Consider the following 17,698-nt stretch of genomic DNA (forward strand, 5'->3'; position numbering starts at 1 on the left):
AATTTTCAAATTACTTTATGTTCTAATAAATAAATAAATTAATAAATCCTTTGTATCGACTGAATCTGAAGTTTTTGTGATGCTGTTCCAATATTTGCTTCTATAATGACATCAGGAGATGTTCATTAGACATCTAATCCAGAGCCCCATGAAAGTCAACAGACAGAGTTCTGCTGGCTTCATAAGGCATAAATATGCCAGCTTCTCTTTATGCTACACACTGTAGGGCTCCAGCCATGGTCCATTGTTTCCCAAGGCAGAGGTTACATTTCTACAGAGACCCAGAGCAGCCTTACACCAAGAATTCATTATCATATTGAATATACTATGAGCTTTGTATACTTGTTATCAACAGCGATTGGCAGCTAAGTAATGATGATGTATGTGTTTTGTATTTCACCCAAGGCCTAAAGGTCCTAGACAGCTCTACAAGTCTGCCTGACACTTTGTAAAGGTGTCTGCCTCTTGCACGGAGAAGCAGAGGCTGGCCAACCCACACAAACACCTCTTTGTTAGTCTCAGAAATGCAGCAAAAAGATGCACTGACATTTACCTGTCACCCTCAATCAAGAAAGAGAGAGAAATTGAGGCTGAGGGTACCTGTACAAGGTACCTTGAGGCATGAAAGCACAGCCCCTGTAACTGGTATAAGAATGAGAGTGTGGCAGAAAGGGCAGCTAGGTTGGGCTGCACAGTGCCCCAGTCAACAAGCAGACATTTAGGTGTCTGGTAGAGCCAAGAAAGCAGCACAGGCAGAAGACTGGCATCTCAAGAGGTGGAAGCACATCCACAAAGGTAAGAGGTGAAGGTGAGCTGTGAGCTTATTTAACCAGTGTTCCAGGAGCAGTGGGGTAGGAAGTGGTCATTTGAAGTTGCTCCTAATAAAAAAGGGGAATTCAGGAAGGAGATTGTCCTTTGAATGACATTCAAAGGACAAGAAAAGACAAAAGAGAGTTTTTCAATGATATGAGCCTGACAAAGGCCTGACCTGGCAGTGCTGGTTAACGGAGGGACATGATGGACTCTTCCAGCCTGAATGATTCTGTGAAAAGCTGATGTCTGCCGTACTATCTCGAGTAACCTGAAAATGTTAGTAAGGAGCATCTGAGGCAAAAAGCAGTTAGATTTTGGATGATTCATAGGTTCTGCAGTAAAAAAGGAACTAAAAAAACAGTTAGAAACAGCCACTTTGAGGGCAGCTTTCATCATATGGTTAAGTTATCTGAGGTTTGGGTTTTTGTCCCAGGATACAAACTGTGGGGTTTTGGTCAGCAACCAAAGCCAAGTAAAGAGGAGTCCTCGCAGGCCTATTTTCTTCTTCACAGAGCTACACCAACCTCAGGCTGGTCCCATGTTGCAGATCAGAACATAGCCACATTAGTTACCTTGTTGGGAATAACAGGGAGAGACCAAACTTATTATTAACACATGCCTCATTGAAACAAAGCCATAATTTGAAGAAAGAAAAGTTTATACACAGGTTCTCCATTGAGCAAGATTTCCTGACTGGCTGTGCATCTTTAAACGATTTATCTGTGGCAGTCTGTTTCAGGATACATCTGGAGCACAGGGTGTCATAAAGAAGTGCTGTTTGATTACGGTGCAGTACTTTGGGTGGCTTTTAGAAAGCAATAGGTTATAGCAGCACTGTGTACCATGCATAACATCTCTATGCCACTTAGCAACTATGAGGCCAAAATGAACACTCTAACCTTGAAAATACATGATTAAAGTGCTGCCTCGTGGGTTGATACACAAAAATGCTACATTTAGTGATCCTTCAAATCCTGGCTCCCTGGTGAGCGCAAATGGTTTTGATGTATAAGGTCCTGTCAGCCATTGTGAGGGGCTAAAGGAGTACTTGGGCTGCTTGGAGTAGGGAAGGCATTTAGAAGAGAAATTGTATCCTTTGGTAGAGAGCAGACACTTTCAAGCACAAATTTAAGCCTGGTCTTAAAACTTGTATTCAGGCAAATATCCCTACAGGTAAACAGTATGATATTGAGATACCCCAAATCAAAGTCGGGCAAATAGGGAAACAAGTGGTATTGGTTTAGAAGTTAGGCAACATCACTGCTTACAATCAACTAACTACATTCATTTCTGCTCTGTTCAGAAGAGAAAGCTGGCTCATAATTTAAAACAGAGTTTCTGGGCACCTTGAAATAAATAACAGGAAGATTTTTTCCAGCACTCTCAGGAGATTCAGCGGCCAGTACCTTGTAAGTGAAAGTACAACCTCAAAGCATTGTGTCACGTAAGAGAGCTACAATATTATCTGTTTAACGCAGAAAATGAGAGGAGCATTTCTTCTGATAACCTTTTTACCAAGAACTTTGCCAGAGTAAGAAGTTCACTTATATTATCTATGTCCTAAAGTCACTTTTTGTTTGAGTGATGCAACAGTCGCTGGCTCTTAACGTGCAGTTTCTGTGGGTACCATAAAGAGGAGTGGCCTACAGCTAAACATTTTTAATGTGTATTAAATGAGCAACATGACCACATGGTAGCCGGTTTGTTTTCATGTAGATAAACTCAAGACCACATTTCTGCACTATTCTGATTCTACTCAAGTCTGTGAAGAAGTTAAGCCTTTCCTTGTTCTGTAACTACACGATGTCTTGGTACCTGAAGTGCCCTTTTATATTTTCAAGTGCATCTTTTAATTAAAAAAAAAGAAAATAAAAGAAAAGAAAAAAAAGTGCCTGCTTAAAAATGGATCTTCTCTATCTGCACATGCAAGTGCACATTTTATGGGCACTAGGCTCTGCTTGTTGTTATCTGCACGTGTGTTTATGTGTGCCTGTCTATTTGATGGTTAGCAATACCGACATGGTCTTGCGTCAGGGCCTGTTTGCGACTCAGATGTGAGAAAAGGGGTAGAGGGGGTGTTTGTAATTCTACGCCATCCCTTTCTAATGGGAAACTTGTAAAACCTCACTTGCTTGTCCTGGAAAGGATTTGCACAACTCTAACAGAAATGCTTGACTAAGATGGATGGGTCTGGGAGTGTCACATGGCCTTCCTGAGCATAAGTTATGTTACTAAATCAGCATATTGATCTGGGAACACAGCGTCCTGGAATCCTGAAAATGTCAGGCACAGTCTCAGTGCTTCAACTTCTTTAAAATCAAATTAATTTAGCCAGCTTACTCTGGAGAAGAAATTACATCAGATACATGCAAACAGCAGCGCATTGGGCACTCTGAGGCCCACTGCTTTTGACTGTTTTGAAAGGAGAGACCCAAAAGGAAATAGCTGGGTTGCCATCTAGTTCTCCTTTGGTGGAAAGAACAACCACCACAGGTAGCGTGCATCCTTGCTTGTGTGAGCTCAAGCATCCCAGGGCCTCACAACTCTTCATAGATATTTGGGGACTCCCAAAGTGGGGGCAATTAAAAGGGTTGAGAGTTAAAATTGTACACTTACCCATGAGGTACATTTGAGATTAAAGGCTCCGATAGTCCATGTCTTTGTACGGGGATCTCCAGTTCTGTATGCATGTTTAATCAAGCATGCTAATCCACAAATGTATGGCCAGGGTTGCAGCATCTGGTGTGAACAGAACAATTCCAGCAAGCAGGGCCCATCAGCATGATTTGTAGGCATTAGCCATGCATGTTTAGTTGGTAGAGTGGTTAGATATTGGCACAAATTGCTTCTGGGGAAAAAAGGACAGTCTGCCAAAACATATTACAAAGTGGACATTTTCTTGTTACCTGGCTTGACAAAACACGTAAGGCAAACTTACACTGCATGTAAAGAAAAGGAAAGGGGCAGGAAAGGGGACAGGGAAAAGGGAAAAAAAAAAAGAAAAGAGAAAAGAAAAGAAAAGAGAAAAGAAAAAGCAAAAGCCTGAATATGTTATCAAGAACACTACAGTTTCTTCACTAAATTCCAGCAGAGAAAAGCTGTACAAAGCTTGGCAGCTGCCCTGCCCTTCTTTTCTAAGGCAATGATGAAATTTCCTGAATTTCCTTGCTAGGATAAACTGGAGGATTCATATTGTTCATATTTGAAATAGGATTATGCAAAGGAGAGTTGGATTGTAGGTTGTTTGATGGGGAAGAGGGAAAAGCATTTCTAGGTCCCAGCAGGCCAAAAACTCCTTCAAAATAATATAACAAAAGGTGATGCTGTTTTCTCTGAAAAACATTATACGTGGCAAAATTCTATTTAGCATTTACAGAAACTGAGCAAAGGGGAAATACAGATCCTAGCAACTTACTAGGTACAGTGAAGAGAGTGGGTAGCAGGCAATAAACCCCAGCATAATGTCCAGCACAGGATTACATGATGTTAGGGATTGGAAGGGACCTCCAAAGATCAAGTCCAACTTCCCTGCCAGAGCGGGACCATAGAATCTAGCACAGGTTACACCGGAACACATCCAGATGGGTCTGGAAAGTCTCCAGAGAAGGAAACTCCACAACCCCTCTTGGGAGCCTGTTCCAGTGCTCTGTGACCCTCACAGTGAAGAAGTTCCTCCTCATGTTGAGGTGGAACCTCCTGTGCTATAGCCTGTCCCTTCCCTCTTGACACCCAGCCCTCAGATATTTATAAACATTTATTAAATACCCTTTCAGTCTTCTCCAGACCAAAAAGCCCCAGGTCTCTCAGCCTCTCCATGAGGCAGTGCTTCAGTCCCTCAATCATCCTGGTAGCTCTGTTGGACTCTCTCCAGCAGATCCCTGTCCCTCTTGAACTGGGGAGCCCAAAACTGGATGCAATATTCCAGGTGTGGCCTCACCAGGGCAGAAAGGGAGGAGAATCTCCCTCGATCGGCTGGACACACTCCTCTTAATGCACCCCAGGATCCCACTGGCCTTCTTGGCCCCAAGGACACATTGCTGACCCACCAAGACTCCAGGTCCTTCTCCACAGGGCTGCTCTCTAGCAGATTGTCTCCTAACCTGTACTGGTACAGTTTATTATTCCTTCCCAGATGAAGGACTCTGAACTTACCCTGTGCACAAATACCTGTGCCCAGGGCAGCTAACGTGAGCAGATCCCTTATACACCAGACATCACTTTTCATTTGACCACTTGCCTCTCAGAACGTCCCCTTGGCCTTGCTTAGATAGAGACAAACAGTAGCAAGTTTTATTCTCAGCTCTTTGCTTCCCATCCCTCACGGAAGTGAGGGTGGTACAGGACATCATCCAGGACCCTGATATTTATTTCCTCTGCTTTTTCTGCATGAGGAACAACCCACAGCTCCACTGCCTCAGCTGTACTTTGTGACTTTTTCCATGTCTCTCCTCAGCTGAGGGGAAGGCAATTCCCCAGGGGAGGCTTCATCTCCACTGTCAGGAATGTTCTCAGTTGGGCTGCTCAGGCGCACAAATATGTTCAAGAATATCATTAAATCAGAGCTAATCAGATGGCTCCCTGTTCATCTCAAGACACTGTTCAAGCTTCTTCATTTAAAACCCTGCATAGATCTGGCTTAATCTGCTTCACAATTCTTTCCTTTCTGATTCCTCCATTTATCTAGTATCGTTTTTCCCTTTGTCATTTCCCATGCCCTTCTGACACAGCCTTCCTGTAAGTTTTCACCTCATTTCACCATTGATTTTCAAGCCCTGTCTGAGGATGCATTCCTTTTCTCCTCTGTGTCTTAATTTCTCTCCTTGAAAAGCAAGGTCTATTTCAGCTCTGCTTCCTCTCTCAAGGCAGGGAACAACGCAAGCATGCTACAGTCACACTGGCATCCTAGCCAAGGAGGGTATTGCTAACAGGATAAATTGAGATGCCACAACACTCTCCTCTGAAGCTTTTTATGCTCTTCAGGTGGCCTTGTGCTGGACCCTCTGCACAGCCCAGAATTTTACAAATTCCAAGTAAGTTGCTTTTGATGTTACATTGTTGAATACAATAAATTATTCCCATTCCTTAGTTCTGATTATTTCCCCTCCTATATTGCATAAAGTAAGCTGGTATTACCATAAAATATGAAATCCCCAGGACTGTGGTTTTAGTATTTCTTATTTTTCATGCCCTTTCCCCACACACACTCGTACACTGAACTTCCTTTGTAGGCAGTCATGGATTTCTATCATCTGAGGATCAGAGCACTATGCATCCATCAAGAAGTGTAAAATATTCACAGGAAGAGACTACAAGATGAGGAAGAGGTCCAGAATGCATAATATGTGTCAGAGGAACAGAGGTACACAGAAAATAAAAGTTCTGCAGACCGCAGCAAGAATTTACTCCATGACAAGGACTGTGCATTTTTCCATGGCTCTCTCAGATTTCATGGAACCAGGGAAATCCAGCCATTTTCAGAAATCCCATGAAATGTACCTTTTCACCTGAATCCACATGAAATCAGCATTTTTCCATAAGAGCCCCCATAAAATTGGCATATTTCCTTATGAGACCCCATGAAATCATATAGAATATTGCAGTTTCTTTTAGAGTACTCTCTCATTGCGCATCTTAGAATGACAACCTCAGCTATTGAATTTTGGCATTTCTTCCCTGAAAAAAGAAAGAAAGGAGGGAAAGAGAGAAGAAAAGAAAGGGAGAAGGAAGGAAGGAAGGAAAGGGAGAAGGAAGGAAGGAAAGGGAGAAGGAAGGAAGGAAAGGGAGAAGGAAGGAAGGAAAGGGAGAAGGAAGGAAGGAAAGGGAGAAGGAAGGAAGGAAAGGGAGAAGGAAGGAAGGAAAGGGAGAAGGAAGGAAGGAAAGGGAGAAGGAAGGAAGGAAAGGGAGAAGGAAGGAAGGAAAGGGAGAAGGAAGGAAGGAAAGGGAGAAGGAAGGAAGGAAAGGGAGAAGGAAGGAAGGAAAGGGAGAAGGAAGGAAGGAAAGGGAGAAGGAAGGAAGGAAAGGGAGAAGGAAGGAAGGAAAGGGAGAAGGAAGGAAGGAAAGGGAGAAGGAAGGAAGGAAAGGGAGAAGGAAGGAAGGAAAGGGAGAAGGAAGGAAGGAAAGGGAGAAGGAAGGAAGGAAAGGGAGAAGGAAGGAAGGAAAGGGAGAAGGAAGGAAGGAAAGGGAGAAGGAAGGAAGGAAAGGGAGAAGGAAGGAAGGAAAGGGAGAAGGAAGGAAGGAAAGGGAGAAGGAAGGAAGGAAAGGGAGAAGGAAGGAAGGAAAGGGAGAAGGAAGGAAGGAAAGGGAGAAGGAAGGAAGGAAAGGGAGAAGGAAGGAAGGAAAGGGAGAAGGAAGGAAGGAAAGGGAGAAGGAGGGAAGGAAAGGGAGAAGGAGGGAAGGAAAGGGAGAAGGAGGGAAGGAAAGGGAGAAGGAGGGAAGGAAAGGGAGAAGGAGGGAAGGAAAGGGAGAAGGAGGGAAGGAAAGGGAGAAGGAGGGAAGGAAAGGGAGAAGGAGGGAAGGAAAGGGAGAAGGAGGGAAGGAAAGGGAGAAGGAGGGAAGGAAAGGGAGAAGGAGGGAAAGGGAGAAGGAGGGAAAGGGAGGAGGGAAAGGGAGAGGGAGGGAAAGGAAGAGAGAAAGATTATGCCAAAATATAATCAGAATGAAAACACTCTTCTATAGGAGAGAAACTAAAAGCCCTCATAAATATAATTAGCACAGAAAGTTTTGATTTATATGCAGTGAATTGTTACTAGTTTGAGAGTAATCTCAACTGAACAGAAGACTTCTGACTATGGAAAAACTGACATGATGGAGATTGTCAGGAATGAACATGTAGCCAAACTTCTAATGATGTGCCCTCCTTCACTTTCTTTGAGGGAACCAGATCAAGGATGAGGCTACCATTGTGCTACCTGACCAACAGAGAAGAACTGCAAACCAGAAAGTGCCACCACAAAACCAACCAACCCAAAACTTCAGAAGGCAAATACAACATGGTCAATTTATTCTCTAACCATACTATTTGTTAAAATAAATTATCAGCTCTGTGGTGGTTTTAGGCTATATGCCTTTAAAATGTAGTTACAGATACTGAGCAGAAAAGTAGAAAACTAGAAATAAATCACTATTGGGCATGCAAAGGAAAGATTATTCTAAACAAATTAATTGGAGAAATATCTGCTATAAGACCTGCTGTACCAAAACAATTCTTTCTCTTTTCTGATCTCTTCTCTGCTTTCTTTGCTCAGGGAGAGATTAATCTGCTTCTGGCTAACACTGGCTGAATTTTTTGGGGTAAGTCTAGCCCCTGCTTTCTCTCTGTTCCTTTCTCTCTTGGGACAGGGTGGGATGGGGGGGGGGGGGAGGGCAGTGAAATGGCTTCTCTGGTCTTTTTGACCGGGGGGGGGTTTGTGTTATTTGCTAAATGTAAATATCTGTATAATATTGTAAACACTGTGTATTTTGTACAGATTCATTGCATTCCATTGTAGATGGTAGTTTTGCTTGTAAATACAGTTTCCATTTGCTTCCAAATGACTTGGTCTGGCAAAGTTAATGTTGGGGATGGGGGGTGGGGGTGGAATTTCAACCCACCACAAGCTCTAACAAAGAGAAGCAGGCACTGTGGCACAAGTGTTCATTCAGCTGCCAGAATGGCAGCTGAGCTGTTTGTTCTGGTTGAAAATTAATCAACCCTGCCTCACACAATTTGGTCAGCAGGCATCCCAAATGGCAACTCACCACAGGTCCCATTAGTGCAGTTTTTAGTTTTATTCAGGGCTCTTGCACGTCAGCAAGACTACTGTCCAAGTAAGAACCAGAAATTGAGGTTCTTTCCATAGTCTCCTATTAATCCTTGATTCAGAAGCAGCACAGCCATTGATGATAGGAGGATTAGACTCTAGCAGTTGACCTAAATTCATGAGATTTCATGGAAGGCAAAAATAAAAAGTTGAGAAGAATCAGTAGTGCTGCTGAGAAACTTCTAAAGGACACAGATGCCAGTGCAGACAAGGAACAGAAGATGTAGGAGCAGCAGAAAGATAATGGCCTAGAAAGAGCAGATTAAAATGTCCTTAAATAAATCAGAGGTCTTCAAATTGACCAGGGACAATGAATTTCAACTCATGGGTTCTTAAATAGCCACTTACGCAATCTCTTGAAGCACTGGACAGTCACCTCTGAGAATGCAAGAACAGAAGATGAGGTGCCAAAAGGCTGGGAAAGAGTAAATAGACTATTTAACTCCACAAAGTGGGGAAAACAGACCTAAGGAGTTACCAGCCAGTTTGCCTTCAGTCCTCAGAAAGCCACCAGCACAAGTAATTAAACCATTTGTAAGTGTATAGAAAAGCACATGGAAATGAATAGCATCTAGTATGGATTTGTAGAGAATAAATCCTGTCAAATCAATTTAATTTCCTTCTGCCCTATGGGAACAGGCCTTGCAGCAGAGGCAAAGTAGGAGATGTCACATTTCTTGATTTAGCAAAGCTTTTGGTGCCGTCTCAGATGTCACTGTCACATGCACACTAGAGAACATGGTCGGAGAGAAGTGATTGCAAGACAGGTACAAAAGTGGTTGGGCATGATGTGTAGAGAAAGTTTTCATTTGCCCATGGTTGAAGCAAGCCATCTGCAGGGACAGGAAGATTACAAAACGCTGCTGTGGCTATCATTCTCTTCAGAACTTTTGTGAACTATCTGGCCACAAAACAGCACATTAATGTGCTTGAAGAGTATACAAATGGTGTGCATAGGACAACTGCAAATATGGAGGCTCAGAGTTTGAGGAAATGTTGACAAATTACAGTTGTGTCAAGAAAAGGGCTGAGATTCAATGAGGGATAGAGAGCAGGAGAGTGCAAGGCAGAGACAGACTATCTGGAGGGCCCCAGAAGAAAAGCAATAGAAGAGACCAGAGGTCCAAAAAACATGTCCAGGACAAAAGATGTGAAAATTTTGGCATCTTCAGAGAAAAGAATTCTCAAGAAAGCCATTTTAAGACTTTAAATGTGTAAAAGCTTGTCACACAAAAGGGTTCTTGCATGTTAGATACGTCAAACAATACCAGGTTTAACTTTGCAGCAGGATGGATGCAGGTCAGAGATTAGAGAAAAACATTTATAATAAGAAAGTGAAGCACTGGGATGGAGCCTGGGAAAGATATGGAAGCTGGAATGTCCATCACCAGATGTTTTTAAGAAAAAAAATCTGCTGGGAATGACATAAATATAACCAACCCTGCAGAAGGGAGACTTCTGGAGGCTCCTTCCAGCCCTAAATGCCAAATGTCCTCCTGTGTTTTAAGGCCTCAAACCACCAGAGTATATAAGTAATCCACAGACTTCAAAGCACGTACACACAGGATTTGAACATATATTTAAGTAATTTGCCAGATCAGCGTAGCTAGAGGAAGTATCTTGCAACAGTGACTGCATTTGTTTAAACTGCCCGAGATGTAGATCAGCATTATATTTAAAATGTGGTTTCCTGGATTTTAGTGACTGCCTATAGAAGGAGAACATTATGGATTTGTGCTACAGCCTTCTAAGCAGTTCCTCACTGGCACAAACCTTATAATACAGTGTCTGTACTCACTAAAGCTGGCTGGGGGTGGGGGAAAAGGAGAAAGAAAAAATCCCAGGGAATAAAGGTCCAAGTGGGGCAATAACATGCTAAGAATGTCATTATTTTCTACTCATTCCAGCTTCTGCTTTTGTAAGCCAGGTTGCACAGAGACAGTTTCAATATGCAGTATTGATACTGCTGAGGACACTAGATTACAAACATGTATGGAAAAGTGGAAGGCTTCTTAGATCTGTCTCCCACACCTGCTTCCGTATGTTATCACCAAATATTTTGTCATATGCCAATTTTTAGCAGATACCATTCAAACCTGCATTTATTTAGCATACAATTCAGTAATATTTGCTATAGATTTTTACCCTCCTCTGTCTCTACCATATTTCTACCTTCTTTTTTTTTTTCTTTGAGAGGAAGTCCAAACAACATCGAAGTACTACCGAGAAGATCTGACTACCTCATTTGACCATTGCACTGGAGGTGAGACTGGCACATGTTACAGAAGGATGAAGGATACTTTGGTATGCCAGTAGCCTTAAGAATTGGTTGAGCAGGAAAAATGCATTGGAGCCTGAACCTTACTCTGTCTGTGTAGGAGCTGTTACCATTTATTTTGTCACCGGAGCAGTTTCCGTTTATTTTGTCCTTGATTTGCACAATAAATCCTCCTATAAAGATAAGGTGCACATATTATAAGCACCTAAAAATATATATACCTTCGTCTTTCTCAGAGCTGGAAAGAAACTACATCCCCTAGCAACGACACATCCCTTCCTAGGCAAACAGCTGATTAAAGACAAGACACTTCTCTGATGTCTGGAGCCCCGTACAAACCATCTCTTCTTGGATGCAGAGAGGTGGTTTCAGAGATTGGGATCCTATAAAGACACACACACAGAGAACACCTTCAGCACTGCCTCCCTCAGTGGGCTGAACTCTGGAGTCCTGTCAGTACCAGAACACTCCAGATTTGCTGCTTCAGATTTCTAAGGATATCACACAGCCAAAAGCCACATCACCTAACATTGGGAAAGGAAAATGTAAAATGTGAAGCTGCATCTGGAAACAGGCAGGCAGCCATCAGGGCTGTTGAAGTAATGCTCTCATGCGTACAGAAAGCCCTGTAAAAGCAGAAAAATCAATGTGCTTCTGAAGTTTTCTTCAGGCACAGGTCAACACAAGTTTCCCAGGAAACCATGAATTCCCAGGAAGGTGGGGAAAACCTTGAGTGCAAAGAGCAACAAGCTGATCCAGGCACAAATGGAGAGCGAAAGAAACGAGATCCTGCAAAACACCCCTGCCTGTGTCCAGCTCTGCCAGGTCCCACGCTCTCCACCAGTTCCTTCTGTCTGGTCTACCAGCAGCTTCAAGTTGGCATCTCAGTCCCTGTAAAGGGAAAACAAACAAACCAACCCCCACAAACCAATCTTCAACACTTTTTTGTTGTTGTTGTCAGGTTTATCTTTGCTTGAAAATGCTGCCTGCAGAACACGCAGCCCCAAGCAGAATGCCGTCTGCCACTCATGTCCTCTCCAAGAGAGCTAGCAAAAGATTGAAGACAATAGCCTGGCTTGTGCTCATGCCCTGACATAAGAATTTTTATTTATATTTTTTTTTTGCTTCTAGAAATGATTAATTTCAAGGCATTTAAGAGTTTGCTATCCATTTTGGAGCAGTGCACTCAGAGTTTATTATTATGACTTACAGTCGAGACACAGAAACAGAACAGCCCACAGAGCTATCATTTAAATCCACTGATACTTCACATTTCACACAGTTAATACAATCTTTTGACCTACCAATCCAAATAGTGTTTAAAAGCTTGAATGGCAAGAGGCTGTCTGCTCAGGGCTGCTGATAGAGAAAGTCCCTGTATAAATCACAATATTACAGAAGTCATGAAAACTGTGAATTTTGGTGTCAGCTGTGAAAATATTCCATCTGGTTTCTGTCTTCTAGAAAAAAATGTTTAAAATCTGTCTAAGTACAGGAAGTTTATTTTTGCTTCAACAGTGCAGGAGAAGTAAGCAGTGTAAGACTGGTGAATAGTGCCTCAGAGCCCTGCTATTGCTCCAGGTGCCTGTGAGGTTTCCAAAACAACATTTCAGGTTTCATTCAGACATCCAGCCACAGTACAATTTAATTTCATGCCCTTCTTACAGGCCGAGCAACCCACCAACTGGATTTGTAATAATTACTCTTGAAAACAGAACAAAAGCAGTAATGGGCCCCATAACATCAATTAGCTGAAGCTGACTTTGACAGCCTGTTGTGAAGTGGGGAAAAACATCTACACCGATGTGCATTTGCTTCCCTTACGTTAGGTCCCTGCCACTAGTAACCCACTAGTAAGGCCAGTCAATCTACCTGAGCATCTACTTTTAGATTTAGGAGTTTAGACAGCCAATTTCAGAAGGCTGGGGCCATGACTCTTTTTATGTAGCTCTTGACAGGGACTGATTTTACGCTTTCACTTTATTTCTCTTTTTCATTTAGGTCATTTATCTATTTAATGGAAACTGTATAGAAAAATTATGATAAAAAATTACACAAGAGATATATTACTTTTTAAATCCCCATCACTATCATTACCCCGTCCCAGTCAATGTGACATTCAGGAAAGAGCCCAGTATTCATTTTAATTATACTGTGTCACTCCCTGAGATTCCTGACATCTGGAATCTCTGCATTCATTCCGTTAGACCCAGTTTAAAAAAGGGAGAAAGAAACCAGCATGAGAAGGGAGGAAAATAAAAAGCTGCAATAGAAATTCAAGATTTCCAAGGACTGGCCTTTCCAAAGGTGCTTAGAATAGACTCAGCTGTTTTCAAAGGAACTGAAAAAAAAGACCAGCCCCCCAACAGGGTTAGGCTTTACTTACCTTCTTAATTTCCCCTCCACTGAGAGCAAAGGCTTTAAGAATGTGGTCAGCTGGATGAAGCGTTTAATAGCACATGTGGGTGGCAGACTGGATACAAGAACTTGATAGCCTCTTCTATGCCAAACATTTCAATGATTCATAGAATGCTTTCAGTTGGAAGGGACCTTTAGAATCATCTAGTCCCAACGCCCCCACCATGGGCAGGGACACCTTCCACCAGACCAGGCTGCTCCAGGCCTCATCCATCCTGGCCTCATCCAACCTGGAGTTTGGGTGGTGCAACTAGAGCCCTTGCCAGTGAACACTGAGGCAAAGTACTCACTGAGCACTTCAGCCTTCTCCATATGTCGTGACCAGGTCTCCATTTTTCTTTTGGAGAGGCCCCACATCTTGCCTAGCCTCCTTTTCTGTCACTGATGTACATTTGGGGAAGGTCCTGGTTGGGATCAAAAGGAACTTCAGAATAATATGATACTTCAACATAAAACTCAATGACCTAGGTAAGCCTTGCCAGGACTGGGTTCCTCTACCCTAGCAAAACCTTTAAAACAAAGTATAAACTCCTTCCTCTTCAATCTGGAAGGTTTGTTGTCACACACACTTTACTCCATGGGCAGAGGTGCTGCTACTGCAGCTCATTACAGCAGTTTCCTGTTTCCACTCCTCCCACCTGGCTGACTTTTTCCACACCTCCACCCACTCCAGCAGGTGCTTTGTTTTCCAGGGGACTGTCTTTGCAGAAGGCAAAGAGTGGCTGAGAATGCAGGAGGCACCTAACAAGGTTGCTTTTCTTTCCCAGGCGGCTCCCAGGTATTTTCTCTTTTCCTACCGCACTTTGTGTGCAGCAGGAACAACGGTAAACGGGAAGATAGCAGAGAACTGCCATGGTGATTTCAAGATGGAGCATGCAATTGCTATTTTTGATTGTGTTAACCCAGCCATAATTATGTAATTATCCACAAAAATTTAGTCAGAGTTTTGCATATCTAAATCATTAACTTTAACAATTGACAGGCTGCTTTGATTAGTATTTTCACAGACAAGCATAGCATACATTTGTCAGCTTTCCTATGATTAGTTGTAATTTGGAATTTGTTTATGCAAAATGTTTTTATTGCTTGTTTGGAGGGGGAGGGGGGAAGGGGGGTGAGAAAGGAGGGCAGAGAAGACATGTTTATCCTGTCAGGAGATCCTACAGAACACACTAGGGTTGCTGCCAATGTGTTTTTTGCTGTGCTTTAGTGCCATTAATTTGGTGAACTGATATAGCAAACGTTAGGCTGTGCTTGTCAACGGGGACAAGAAGTCTGGGTGAGCACCATTTGGCATGCAATGTCTTTGGGCTATTTTTAGAACACAATTTAATTAATTCAGAAGCACCTAGAACTTTTATGCCACACCATATTTTAGTCTACTGCTTTCCAAAAACAATAGTGCTGCACCACGCGATCAGTGTAAAACGCTGTGAAATGCCGCTCGTGTCAAACACTGTAATGCCAGCTCAGCCTTTTCATTCAGCGTTGTAATCAATACCATAATTTAAGATGCAAGTTTATTAAGCTAAGCAGTAATAAATTATTCCATCCTGCACCTGCTAGCGGATCATTTTCTGCCTGAAGCTCTCTGAACGAGAAATCTGAAAGCGACACTGTTCATCTTTCACAAAGCAAACCCTCATCTTGCAGACCTCTGTTGACATGAAGTACTGCAATGACTCTGAAGTACTGTGGCAGCAAGTCTGGTGATTCCCAAGTTCCCCAACAGAGGTGAAGTGGCTCAGAGATTTCCACTTTCTCATTCTGCTTTCCAAGGCAAGGCTACATGTGACAAATGCATCTTTAAACAGTGCATATGCTACCTCTAGACATTTGACTGGGTTAGTGCCACCGTTTTTCAGTGCATGGGAGGCACAGCTTTTTCTGTGGTTGGCAAGATCACAGCTTTTGCCTTGCACCACCACTGATTTCCATGTCTTGAAGCATTAATGGCCTTTGGGGGGGCTTTTTTTAAATAGAAGTTGATGTTTGTTGTTTTCTTTTAAAGGGCAAATTCATCAATTTTTTGTGAAAATTGTCCCATCTAGTAGCCTCCACCTAAGTAGTTCATCAACATTCCCATGACTTCTGAGAGGAGCAAGAGAAGCATGCTTGGACTTCATAATCAATGACAGATTGTGATTTACAACTTCATCTGCCCCATGGTAGCTGCAGTTTGGCAACTGCAGTTAAAAGTTGCACACTTCCTACATGATCTTCAGGGACCAGTGTGATGGGCACAGGCTAAACCTCAGCTTTGCAGATCCCACATGTGTCAAATGACCTCAATCTAGTTAGGCTTCAGTTTTCTCTATCAGAAGGGGAGGTCTGCTTCACAGTCTCATTAGCAATTAATGTGATGGGACAAGGGGCAACAGACACAAACTGGAACACAGGAAGTTCCACCTTGACATGAAGAAAAACTTCTTCACTCTGAGAGTGATAGAGCACTGGAACAGGCTGTCCAGAGAGGTTGTGGAGTCTCCTCACTGGGTACTTTCAAAACCCACCTGGATGTGTTCATATGTGGCCTGCCCTATGCAAACTTGCTTTGGCAGGGGGGTTAAACTCAATGATCTCCAGAGGTCCCTTCCAACCCCTACCATTCTATGAATAGATTAATACAGTTTTTATCCAGGGGGAGGGTGTGTGTGTTGGGGTTTTGCTTGTTTTGTTTGTTTTACATCCTAAATAACTTCAGATGTATATAAATACCATGCTTTCATTAGATTATCTAAACCCCATCATTGAACACTCTCTGCTCAGGCACCTCATGCTTGGTTTTAAAAATCTTGCTTCCCAGGTGTAGCTGACTGCTGGCATGTTCACTGCATCAGCTCTCAAAAGGCTGGCTCGCTGCTTGGAATGCATGGGGAGCAGCCCCGTCTGTCTTTGTAGGAATTTTGGCTGCACGACTGAGTACATGAAAATCAGGGAAGGCAGAAGAAAAGAATGATCTGTTACCTGAGTTTCTTTCACCATTTGAAATCTACTGAAAGAGAGGCATCTTTGTAGCACAAGATGTTGCAACTCCTCTCTCCAGAGCATAGCATCATTCCCAGGCTTCCAGTCTTTTATCCTTATAATTTTAATTGGTAGCTCCTGCCCTAGAAACCAGTTGGGAATTGAATTGCCTGTGTGTTCCCCATGCTCCAGAGCAATTGCCTGTGTGTTTTGTGTGCCTCCAAGCAGTTGCCAGCCTGCTCCTCATGCTTCCTAGTAAATGCCAGTAATCTGTGCACTGGTATGTAAAACTTACAGTCCTTAATTATGTCAGGAAAGAGAACAGCACAGAATGCAGCTTATGCTGCTGTGTGCATCTTAGTATATGCACAGTGTCCCATCCTTTGGCCTCAGCACTGTGAGAGCAGCTCAGCTGGGGGTGAGGGAGGGGAAGCATCTTTAGAGGCCATGGATCCACACCAGTTTATGGATGACCCTAAAGAAAATCCTAGAATCCTTGTACCCCCAACTCTACACCTCACCTGCCCATCATGCTAACGCTGACATTAAGAAGAGCTTTGCACTGCTGTCATCCTAACAGGACTAACACTTCACACAAGATTCACTGCTGCAGGTTCACTGTTTCCCCATAAAGTTGAAGATTCTGCCTGGAGGGGAACAGTACAGTGCTGCTAGCCTGTCACCTCTTCTCCTTGAGCCAGGTAAAGGCAGAAGTAAGCTAGGCTGAGTGGCAGGGATGACCAGAAGCCATTTATTAAATAGCTCATCTGTACCTTTTAGAGACACTTGTTCATGGACTCCATTTCAAGTCCAATTGTTTCTTCCACATTAAGTGGGATAATTAGCACAAGAAAGAAACAGGTATAGGAAGGAAGGACAGGAAACTTGACTGTTCCTATAATGTGTTCTCTCCAGCAGCAGAGCCTCCAAGCAAATGAAAGACAGACAGCAGTGACTCACTTCCTCCAAGATTACACCAAGAGGGAAGAAAACGTTACTCTCCAGATCACCAATCTGTGCAGACCTCCTGTCAAAGTAAAGCTCTCACTATACATCACTCTTGACTGAGCCTACAGGCCAGACAATCCATGCAGAATCAGAAGGGTATTTCTAACATTTGGTTATCAGGACCTGCAGTTGTTCACAGCAACCGAAGTACAACAGCCTGCATAAGTACCCGTTCAGAGACTGACCACCAGACAGGAGACAACGTGCATCAGGCACCTTTTCTATGCCAAATCAGGAAAGATGCCCAGAGCTTTTCAGTCTTTTATCTGGGTCATGGGAATACTTCTGTCTTTTCACTCCTTTGCATTTTTCTCTCTGTGGCACATTTTGCTGTTACCACTCCAACAGCTTAGCCCTTCGGCAGACAAAGGTAGAACTATGGATGGCATCTATTTGGATGGCTTTTGACATGGTC

General features: G+C 43.1%; 1 long non-coding RNA gene across 1 annotated transcript in view; it reads right to left on the reverse strand.

Moving 5' to 3' along the window:
* Nucleotides 1–1,066: 1,066 nt before the first annotated feature.
* The window catches only part of LOC137461281 (uncharacterized), a 34,403-nt gene continuing 17,771 nt past the window's right edge, over nucleotides 1,067–17,698 (reverse strand). Inside the window, exons 2-4 of the long non-coding RNA XR_010993308.1 lie at nucleotides 3,430–3,552; nucleotides 1,338–1,385; nucleotides 1,067–1,081 (exon numbers count right to left, since the gene is read on the reverse strand). This is a non-coding gene — a long non-coding RNA (uncharacterized lncRNA). The remainder of the gene's footprint in view (nucleotides 1,082–1,337; nucleotides 1,386–3,429; nucleotides 3,553–17,698) is intronic.

The sequence above is a fragment of the Melanerpes formicivorus genome, unplaced genomic scaffold (assembly GCF_026170545.1).
Source record: "Melanerpes formicivorus ecotype bairdi unplaced genomic scaffold, bMelFor1.0.p_v2 SCAF_4, whole genome shotgun sequence".
Classification (NCBI taxonomy): Eukaryota; Metazoa; Chordata; class Aves; order Piciformes; family Picidae; genus Melanerpes; species Melanerpes formicivorus.